Below are 12,634 nucleotides of genomic sequence, written 5' to 3'. Positions count from 1 at the left end.
TTGGGAAAAGGTGTTGATACCAGAGTAGTTTTCCCAGTTAATGGCAGGGTAGTTGAAATTGCCCAGTATTAGGGTGTTTGGTTGTATCTTAATATTTTCCAGTATGTTTAGAAAAATGTAGTGAGAATCTTGGGGCATGGTGGGGGATCTGTAGCAAGCTACAATATGGATTGTGGTCTTACCTAGTGTTAGTTGCACCTGGAGAATTTCAGATGCATTGTGTTGGGCAACGAAGCCTGGAGGTGTGAATATGGACACTCCTCCACCTTTAGTGTTTTGTTCTTGGTTTGGTGGCCAAAAAGTGTGGTAAGAATTGTAGTCTGGTATTGCAGGGGTGCTCTCTGGAGCCTTGAACCAGGTCTCAGTTACTGCACAGATATCGATGTTCTCCATTTTTAGGAGTGCCTCGAGAGTGTTCATTTTGAGGTTTAGACTTCTAGCATTACCTTCAGATTTTGCATGCTTGTATCTGTTACTGTGGTGGTTTTGTCCTTTAAGCCTTGCCTAAAAAAGGTACTATAGGGGTGGCAAGAGCTTTAGCCAGTAACCTGAATCCCAGGGGTGACAGGTGCAGACCATCGCTGGTAAAGCATCGTGGTTTGTCGTTCATGTTGTCCCAGGCAGACATACTGAATCCCCTTTGAATGACACCAGAATAATGCAAAAGCATAAACATCTGTACATAGAAATGTAGGTGTATACAAATATATGGCATGCCTATGTGACATTTGTTTGTATAAATACAAATATAACATATATAAGAGTAAAATCTGCATATGTATGTCTACAAATCAGGTATTTATCTGCAGGAGGGCACTTACAACTATTTGTTCATATATTTATACAGAAAGCAAAGCACAAATATTTGCAATTTCACATAGTTTCATTTAGAATTGCATTACTCTAAGTAGTGGTTATAATTTTATTAATTAATTATTATTTTTTTTTTTTTTTTTTTTTTTTTTACAAAGAAAGGATTTTGTTTGCATAGAACAGAAAATATTTATTAGTATCAGAACTGTTTCAAATACACTTGTTTTATACTTTGACTTCAATTTTCTTTTTTTTAGCAGCCACCAGAATTAAACTTAACAAGGCCTTACTATGTCTAAGCAATTCAGATCTTCTATCTCGGCTCAAAATTTAATTCCCTTAGCTATATACATTTGCTCACCAAGCGTTTCTGACAGAGTACTCTGTAGGGGAATTTTTGTAGTCTTTAAAGTCATACTCCCAAAATATATGTTCCCAATTACTTCTTTCTATCCCACCATACCTCCAGCATTTGCCCTCTACCCGATGAAAAAATCTTTTCAGCCTGCTTAGGGTATAAAGATACCTATGCAAAACACTCCCAAGCAAAAATCATAAATCTTCTAGATTTTGTTTGATATTAGGGATACATACATATGTTCTCCCATTGTTTCCTTGTGAATTGCTTATCCAGCCTCTCTTCCTAGTCTTTTCCAAGCTCATCTGATTGATTGCTATAGTTATCGTACAACATTTTATAGACCCTACTAATTATCCCTTTAACAGCAGCTTATTTTCTAAATGCAACTAAATGCCCTACCAAAGCAGGATTCCACTATTCCTTTTCCTATCCTCCGATATTCAATCCCTGACAGGGAATGCAGTCTCTAGCCTGCAATCCAATTGTCTTCTCGGCCTCTTCCCACTCTATTACATTTCCCTCTAGTTATTTGCTCCCAACACCGTGGTTCCTTTACCAGTTTTCTCCAGTAAATTCCACCTCCCCTCCTGCATATTCCCTGTATCCCTAACTGCAGTCATCCCTATTGGCAGAATCTCATTTCTGCACTCTTGTATTGGCTTAGTTCTTAGAATACTATGCTACTTTATGAATATAATATTTTACAACTGTTATTCTCCTTACAGATCTGCATCCAAAATTTCACACTTCCATTATTTCTTGAATTTACTTTGCTGCATCATCAGCCCTTTCCATGTTGAATTATAGCTTTCTGACTGTGTTATGTATGAGCCTTAACTGTGTAGGTCTAAAATATCCATTCAAATCAGGTAATCCCTTAACCACCTTGTTCTACTGAAAGGATCAACCAATCCCACTTGACCTCTGCCCTCTTCTTTTCCCAGATAAAATCCTTCAACTCTTTACCACCTACAACTGCTTCTCTGTATACCTGACCTATTTATAAACCTAAAGGGATTAAAAACATTCCCACTGTTTGTATCTTGCTATTCTTATCCATACACAAGAGTTCCCAGTGTTTGTATTATCTTTTAAGTCTTTTCCTACATATCCTTAGCTGCTATAACAGAATCCTTTTAACCCATACTCAGATACTTCATTTTACCAGGTCCCCATAAATATGAACATTGCTGAACAAATTTGTATGGGTACATTGTTTGCAGCTATTGCCTTTGTTTTGTCTTCATTCATTTTATATCCAAAAAAAAAGCTTGAAACTGTCTCAGAATGTTCCACAACACTGAGATGTCCTTTTCTTCTTTTATCAGGTGCAAAATAATATAGTCTGCAAACAAAGCCAACTCTTCTTGATTACCATACCAATTATATCTTGAAATGTCTGAGTCCTTTATTTTCTTTATTTGCATTATACTTAGAGCCATTGGCAAAGGGAAAAAAAGAGGACACCCTTGCCTGTTTTCTCTATTCAGACACAACTTATCAAAGTGGAACCCTCCCACTTCAGTTTTTGCCTCCAACTCCTCATATAGCCTCCTAATCTTATTATCATATAATGGAATGTAAATGCTTCCACTGCCTGACTCAAAATCCCACTTTACTCGGTTGAATGTTCTCTCATCAAGACTAAACAACAATAGTAGTATTTTTTATATTCTGCTTCCCTTTGGAGCATCACTGTTATATTAATGTTATCAAATGTTTGTCTCCCCTCCACAAAACCACATTGATCCATATCTATCGGGTTTGGTTACACATTTGCCATTCTTTTAATTATAGACAAACACTTTTGTAATCATGATTTAAATTTGAAATTGGCCTATATAAATGTGAATCTGATTGGTCTTTACAGTCTTTAGGTATTATAGCCACCTCAGCTTTCTTCCAAGATGTTAGTGCTTCCCCTCCTGTTACAATACCGTTAAAGAAAACCTTCCAGATCTTTATCACTTTCTTCCCTCCAAGCTTCCAAACATCCATAGGAATATCATCTATACCTGAAAACTTTCCTGCAGATAGATTATACCTCACTGTTTTTATCTCATATCCTATCTTAATTGTTAATTGTTGAGCTTCATCTAACTCTAAATTAGGCATACCCAAGTCTTCCATAAAGATTTCCATTTGTGTTCTTTCTTGATTCTCACATTCCTCTTTTATACAAATTTTCATATTTCGGAAATAACTTTAATACCGCTACGGGATCTCTGTTTTCTTGTTATAGGCTAAGTTTAATTGTTGTTGTTGTGTCTTTCTGCTTTTCCCGGTTAGGGGTTGCCACAGCGGAACTCCGGTCCGCTAATGACTGGCAGAAGATTTTACGTGCAGAGTTGCCAGCCCTGACGCACAACCTTCAATGGAGGTATGCCCCTTCACGCATGTCTACACACAGCAGACACTTTAGCTGAGAATCGAACGGGATAACGTCTTGCTATGAGGCGAACGCTACCACAGCTAAGTTTAGTAAATTAAAAAAAAAAAACCTTTCTACTTTGTTGCCTAAGTTGATGTGCTAAACCTTTTGTGCTCTAGAGTTATCAAAAGACAGTTGCTTAACAGCAATCTTTCTAAACTCATGCATATTATCCAGACATTCCCTTATTTTCTCTTTAGCACTCTGCAATCGAGTCTCTGCTTGTTCTACAAGATCCCGCTTATTCTGTAAAACTTCATCCTTTGTCAGCCCCTCTAAATAATTCTTGTTACTTTTTAACCGTATCTTTTTTTTTTATTTCTACCCTATTATTAAACTTCCATTTTATTCCACTCGGCAGTTACAACTTCTGAAGGCATTTCTATCTTCCCAAATAACTCTAATAAGCTCCACTACCAATTCCTTAACTTCCTCTCTTTTTAAACAGCTAGGTGGGGAAGTACCAGTGTCTCATTTATACTTTGTTACTCCGCATTTTTATCTTGGTTGTTATTGTCGCATGATCTGAAGAAGTTATTAGACACATGTTGAAACCTTCAATTAAATGCATGTGGACTTGTGAAATAATTTCTGTCTACTCTAGCTCAGTTATTATATCTTGGGAATAATATTAAATTATCTGAATTCCTACTACTGAAATCACATCTTCCATACCAGATATTTTCATAAATTTCTTCAAAATCTACCCTTTTTTGTTATATTTTCCCTTCTAGTTCTCCCAGATACATCCTGACTACTGCAAATCCAGTTACAGCTCCCACCAATAAGTACTATTACCTGCTGAAAGCTGGTTTATCCTCAAATTTTCTTAAGTTCCATAACAGCAGTTTTACTTGGAATACAGAGACATGCAGGTATAGTCCTCCTCCCTTGCCAGTACGCTACCACAAATCTACTATTACTATATTTTTCCCTCTTCTATCACTGTTAGAACTCCTCTTGCTATTAGCACAAGTACTCCACATTTCCTTTGCCTTTGACACTCTGTTGAATAGCCCTCCTGAAATTCTTTTATCAAATTCACATGCTTATTTACTTCCATGTGTATGTCCTCTAGGACTTTTATTTGCACTCTGCATTTCTCAATATAATTCAGCACTCTTTCCTTTTTATCCATAACTGTGAGGCCATTCACATTCCAAAATAATATATTTAATGTAGCCAATATGATAAGAAATTATCCTACCTATTATATATGACAGCATTTTTAAATGTTTATTACCAGCTTTAGCGTTACATTCACCTAATGTTTGGCAGGTTGATATTATTCATTCAGTTTTTTTTCTTGTAATCTCCATTTGAAACTATGTCACATTTTACAAGCCTTTTTGTTTTAATGAAATCCCTCAAACAACAACAAGCAGGTAACTATGTACATATTCAAATAATACAGTTCAACCCGCCAGATAAGAATCGTCTCAAACTGACAGATGCACTAAAAGGCAAAACCTAACCTAAAATTAAGGTTATATATGCTAAAACATGTTACAGCCTGTGCTCCTACTTACACTAATTGCCTTTTGTTCTGTCTTATCTTTATTCCATTCACGGATGTGAAAAACAACTTGCATGTTTCCAGAAAACACTTTTAGCCTTAAGAAAATGTGCACTTGCTATCTTTAAATAAAACTTCATTTACACTGCTTCAGTAAGTGCATTAAATTAGTTGCCAGAAAAGCTGCTATTATCTCTTATTCACTTCAAATAATTTCAGACTATTTACTATTGAACTGCTTTTGTCCTTGTACCTTTTAATTTTATATCTCCCTCAGTAATCAATGTCCAGATCTCTCGATTTATTACCTTCACCTTTGGTCAGCAGCATGTTTCTATGGAAACATATAATGTAAAGCCGCCCTCAGCTTCAGATTTCTCACCTGACACTGAGCATTCATTTTACTTTAAAGAAAACTATTTATTACTTTGTGGTCTCATTTTTTAAAAAAGCCACTTGCATTCACAAAAAAAAAAAAAAAAAAAAAAACTTCTCAACAGATTAAGGGCATTAATCCAGAAATCCTCCTATGCAAAAGTAAACATTTCAACTCTACATATGTCATAATCAGTGCACTTTTACACCCCATTCCCCACCCAAACAGCCCAAGATTACAATATTTTGACTTAACATGCTTTTGTCCAGCCTTTCTGCTCTCCTTACACTGTAATACATACATTTCTTAAAAGCTAAAAGAGTGAAAAAAGCATAGCTGTGTCCATCCGCAATATCTGAAACAAACAAAACCTAGGACTTGCACGAAATTTTGATGTACTTAATGCTTAATTTAGATATTTTACACTTTTGCCTAAGTAGGCTTTTTCCTAAACTTTGCAAATAACACAACGGCCAGCAAGTATTGTTCCAAAACCATTTTATTAACGAATGCACAAGGGATATATAAATATATCCTGCTCCAAACCGGTTTCGGTTCCCCTTCTTCAGTGGAGCTGAAAATTATGGAAAAGCCAACATCTGATTCCCTTTTATAGTGTCAGTAAACATTATAGACCAATCAAAATTCAAACATATTTTCAAACATATTTTCTTAATATGAAATAAACCCAGCAACCATATTGTGAATATACCTTAGTATTATTTAAACATATATGGGCTAACACAATGCCCTATATGTATATATATAAACTAATATATATATATATAAATGAACATAAAATAATGAAAAATAAAAATAAAATACACAAAAATATTTTTACATTGTCAAACTCAAATCTAAATATATGGAACAATATAGAAACCATACTAATAAATATATATCATTTGATAATATTTGATAAATAATCTATGTTATATAAGATATATCAATCATAATAATGCATAGATATATATCACAAGAAATGTATTATAGGTGATCATTAATACCTGGCGGGAATAATGCACCCAAATGTATGATCCAATATTTCTCCTTTTCTGTCAAAATATTGTCCCAGCCTTGTTGGTGACTCCTATCACCAACAACCCTGTCAATAATAGTGAACTTAAATTTTGCCGTGGGATGTTTCATAGTGTGTAAATAAAGGGCATTAGTAGATATTTTGTTCTTAATGTTACTTCTATGTTCCCCAATTCTGATTCTAAGGGGCCTAGAAGTCTTTCCCACATAGAATACAGAGCATTGACAAGTGGCAAGATATATCACCCAACTCATCGAGCAATTACCAAAAAATTTTAGATCATAAACTTTGCTGGTATTGGCACTACTAAAAGATTTAGTTTTATTAATATCCAAACAAGACATACAATGTCCACAAGGATAGGTGCCAATCAATTCTTTGCCCATAATGGTGAGCTGTTTATACCTTGCCCCTCCACTGCTATGATGTTTAAAGTGTGAGAACATAGAGGCTAAAGTTTTGCCCTTTCTATAAGAAAATTGACAACATGTCCCCAGATGTTGTTTAAGAATGTCATTGGCCATTAAGATATTCCAATTTCTCTCTATCACACCTCTAATAACTTGATTGTTTCTACCATAGGTAGTGACCAATCTCATAACTTCATCTCCTTTTTTATCTTGATCATGGTCTTTATATTGTATGAGTTGGTCCCTACTTTTTTTGTCTGACATATATTTAGCAGATTTGATATCAAACGTAGCATACCCTCTATCATAGAATCTATTTGTAAGATCCAAGCTGGCTATCTCATAGTCTTCATAACTGGAATTAATTCTTTTAATACGACAGAATTGAGATTTTGGGATGTTCCGGACAGTGTGGCGGGGATGCATACTCGAGGCATGTAACAGTGTATTATATTCAGGATATTTCCTATATATTTTTGTACCTAGTGTGTCATCAGGCTTCCTATATACACTGACATCCAAGAATTCAATATTGGACCTACTACTATTAATAGTAAATTCAATGCCCCAGGGGTTACCATTAAGGTAATCCACAAATTCTTTAAGATATTCCGCATCCGCCCGCCACACCATCCAACAATCATCAAGATATCTGCGCCAGATATCTATTTCTACGATGTAAATATTGTGAGATGTATCATAAATTAAGTATTCTTCTAAATACGCCATAAATAGGTCTGCATATATGGGTGCAAAAGATGCACCCATAGCAGTACCTTGTAACTGCCAATAGCAGTCACCTTGAAAGAAGAATACATTTTTATTCAAAACATGCTCACACATACAGATCAAAAGTGTATTAAATCCAGGCCTATATAAGTTGGATTTCTCAAGCCAATATTGTAATGCTTGAAGACCCGCCCAATGGGGAATACTCGTATATAAAGATCGTACATCCAAAGTACAGAGTAGCCAGTCTGGTTCAAGTTCCATCTCTTCTATGATTTGTAAGAACTGTGTAGTGTCTTTAATTCTAGCTCTTACCTGAGTTAACAAAGGTATTAAATATTCAGTCAAAAAAACTGAAAGTGGTTCCGTCAAAGAACCATGACCAGACACAATTGGACGGCCAGGTGGGGAAGTCAGGGATTTATGGATTTTAGGCAGTAGATAAAGTATCTGTTTATTAGGATCATTAACAGTCAAATGTTTAACAATAGTATTAGACAAAATACCATTTTCAACTGCACTACTCAGGAACTCATCAATTTCCTGTTTAAAAGTAGTGGTAGGATCAATGTCCATTTTCCTATAACATTTTTGATCTGATAATTGTCTTAATCCTTCCTGTATATAATAATCTATATCCAAAATCACTACTGCCCCACCTTTATCTGCCCTGACAATAACTATGTCATTATTATTTTTTAGTTCCTCAAGTGCCCGTCTTTCAGTGTGCTGAATATTGTCTGACAAAATATTAAAGCCATATGGTGGAAAATGTAAATCCCTAAGTACTGCCTGTTGAAAGGCTGTAACATGCATATTAGCAGGAGGTTGAAAAGTAGATTTGAGAAATCTAAATTCAGTAGATCTTTGAGCTGTATTATTTGTCTGATCTGAAAAGAATATCTTAAGGTTTAAACGACGGCAAAATTCCAAAATATCTTTTACAGTTTGATATTGATCACAAGAATCCGGGTACAAACCCTAAACCTTTATTCAATATTTTTTCTTGTTCCAATGTTAATTCCACTTTAGACAGATTAAGCACATTTTGAAATGTGGTAGTTGTATCTATTTCAAAAGAGCCTGCACTATTCCATCCATTGATTCCAGATCTGAACCTATTGCGGTGTTTCCTCCCCCCGCGTCTTGTCTTCTTACCCCAAAAGGGGTAGGTATATTGCTTCTTTTTTTATAAGGTGAGAGGTCAGAAGTAACCCCCTCACTATCAGTGGGAGAAGACTCATCACCTGAGGTGCTAGTATATGTCTGTTCTCTATTTTTAAGAATAGGTCTAGGTCGTTTCTTAGCCTTGGCACCACTCCTACCCATAGACATATCTTTAAATCTCACTGATTTCTGAAGCTCAAAGGGACGTCCCCTAGCATAATCATTAACGTCCCTATGAAATTTTTTAACTTTCCTCTCTTTCGTCAATTTGTCATACTGGGTCAATTCTTTTGATAAGTTAGCAACCAACATACCATAGTTAGTATTAGATTCAAATTGTTTACAAATACTGCTTAATTCTTTAATCTCAACAATATTTGAATCTATTGTCCTTTCATAATAATCTGTCAATATTTGTACAAACTTCATAGATCCCTCTTGAACTGCCTCAAACCACTCATTGGTCAGCCTCTCTTCAGATCTGCTGACCATGGGCTTCAACTTAATTCTAAGTCCACGTGGCACTAGTTTTTTGTGCATGTAAGCCTTAAATAGGCGTAGATGCCATATATTTGCTCTCAGCCCCTTAAGGGCTTTTTCCAAATTACAAAATGCAAATTGGCATCCATCACTAGAAGGAGTGGTCTGTTGATTCATAGAACTGTTGCTTGAGATCGATTCCAGTCCAAAGACCTGGATATCTTCTCTATCAGCACACATACCCTGCAAAATACTATCCAAATTCATGGTAACTATCCCAGCAAGTCCAAAATAGGGAGGTAGCGGTGCCAAAACTAAAAAAAGACCCAGATAACTTATGCCAAAACAAGGCACAAATATATAGTATCCAATTATAATGGAATCTATAACATATACAAATACCAGCAACTTAGGAGAACACCAGCTACACTAAGTTAAGCTAACCAATATTGACCAAATTACATAAATCCAAGGTAGATGGAAAACCTTATAAGGACCTAAAAAATGGCCAATGGATGAATAATAGTACAAACTACAAAATAGAGTCAGTTCCAAAAATACGTAACCAATCCCGTCCAGTTATATTTTATAAATAACATAGTCTTATCAATAGCAAGATAAACAGTCTCTACCTTGCAAAATGTATATAATACAAAAATATTGAAAGATAGATTCCTAATTGAAAAATACAACCTTATATCACAATAACCAATTGACTGATGAATAAATACTGTTCTAACATAAACTCAAATATCAGCTCCTATCAGGTAGTCTATAAGAACAGAGCATGCTCAGATATAGGTAATGCAGAAAATTCTAAATATTAGCAACTAATAGAACACACAGTCTTATATCCTAATCTTTTGGTAAGACCAGTAATAATATGTTTTCCATATCTTAGAACTCAAAAGGCATAAAAATACCTTTATATTATTCAATCCAGCAATATACCTATATGTTCAGTTATGTAAGTGTGACACAATATATAATGGTGATATCACCCTATACTGTATATCAAAAATATAAAATATTTGTATAATCAGTATACTAACATATACCTAAAAAGGCCTCTGGACTATACCAAAAACTAGCATAATCCAACCCTCTCTAGTATATGATAATAATCTGTCCAATCTAATATCCACAATTCCAAGAGCCACAGGCCAGTCAATATTTAAACAATGTCAACAGAGTACACAAGTAACCCCAAATATAGGCTTATCATTGTGTGGACATAATTATAACCATAGGTTCAAACCCACCATTTTATTTACAACCATGCTTTAACGCATCTCATAATAATGTATTAAAGAATAGACAAATACACAATCTATAACAGAATGCTATAAATATGTGTAAAATATCCTATATGGTCCCAACATAATATAACCATATGTCAGCACAATTCTGGGTATATCATAAACCTAGATAACTAGGTGCAAATCACAAAGTAAAAAAAACTACATAACTAGTGTAATCAATATTTTGACAGAAAAGGAGAAATATTGGATCATACATTTGGGTGCATTATTCCCGCCAGGTATTAATGATCACCTATAATACATTTCTTGTGATATATATCTATGCATTATTATGATTGATATATCTTATATAATATCCTTCACTTAGTTTATTTGCATACATGCGTTGCAGCACTCAGAGTATATCCACTAAGTAGCTGCAAAGTCACGGACTATGACCATCCAAACTTTAAAAAAATGAATGTCACCTCATATGGTTATATATTCAATTAATGCATGGAAGTTCTGGGTGCTAAACCGTATTAAACTGTGTGTGTATGCGCTGGGAGGAGCATTAGCCATACCTTAAATATACATTATGGGTAGCAAGACAGAGTGAGTTGAGTCAAGTGTGGTATTAGTTTTATTTATAGAAGGGTTTTGTAAACTGTAGAGAATGGCAACATATGTTGTGCCATTTTTAGTCCTATTTTTAGTTTATTTTTGACTGCTACATGTATGAAGTATGATACTACAAATATCTGTACATAAGGAAATGCACATGCATCTTCCTGCTCCATTCCTCAGTCCGAACACATAATAATAAAAAGGGAATCCTGCTTGTCCTTTTCAAATAGTCACCTCTTCTTCTAGGAAAGCAGTTCAAACATGGGTTATAATTCTATAAAGCTAGAGAACCAAGTTAAAGAATCTGTCTAAATAGTTTCCCTAACTTTAGAATATACAACAGAACTGACCAAGTTTAAGTTAGACATATGACTTCTGTATCTAAACCTGGTTTACATATTAGAATTTAGGAAACTAAAACATTATCCAAGGACTTGAGAAGGCAACCATAAAATAGAAAACAAATGATTAAGAAAAAATACAGAAAATGGAATAAGGAGCGATTAAGGAGAGAAGGTGCATAAGGGAAAATTTAAACAGGGTGTTTGGTAAATATGGCAGCGCAAGAAGTTCACTTAGGTGAATAAAGCAGAAAAGTTACTTATATAAAAAAAGGTTTGCCATGCTTTCCAAGATCAGAATTTGGAGCACTAAAAAGAATATTTAATGCTTAACTGGAATATTATGATCACACAAACTACTATTAATATATGGAAAATTATAGCAGAACATGCTTTAGTAAAAAGAAATTTGTATGAATTTAAGAGAAGTAATGTTATGTAGAGTTAATTGGAGACTGGTAGGTCAAGAATAAAACAAAAACTAATGTTAGAATCATTTAATATTAATGCACTTACCGGGTATCATGTCCAGTGATTCTATAACTTTGATTTGGTCTCTGGCAGTTTATATGGTAGTTGAGAGGTAGTTGGTCTACATATGAAAAGAGGGCAACCTCTTATCATACAAAGTGTGGGAAGGAGAATGCCAGTGGTGCAAAACATAGCATACAGCTGTGTCTGTGTTTTTAAGTAATGCTTACACTGCAAACAGGAAACAAACTAACATTAGTATTGTTCCAAGATTGCAAACAAACCCAATGAACCAAACAAAAAATTCCAGTACTGCAACATTCTAATAAGCATTCAATACCAATATAATTTACAATTTCATATAAATTTTCTCTTTATAACAGAAGAAACATCTCTTCAGATCTGTAAGATACTAAGTCTTCATCCTCAGCACTCTTATGAAGTCTTCATCCTCAGCACTATCATGAAGTCTATCTACACAAACCCTGATCTGTAAACAGCACACAAATGTTGTGGAAAGTGTGTGTTCGTGTGTGTTAGGAGGAGACACAATGAAGGCTTCCCTACTCTTCTTCAGTCAACAGGCCTTGAACTGCATCTTTAGGGGCTCTCCATGTTGAGAACATACAGCA

The sequence above is a fragment of the Protopterus annectens genome, chromosome 9.part0, assembly GCF_019279795.1.
Source record: "Protopterus annectens isolate FY-2018-M chromosome 9.part0, PAN1.0, whole genome shotgun sequence".
In the NCBI taxonomy this organism is placed as follows: domain Eukaryota; kingdom Metazoa; phylum Chordata; order Ceratodontiformes; family Protopteridae; genus Protopterus; species Protopterus annectens.
Note: the sequence above shows the minus strand (reverse complement) of the source record.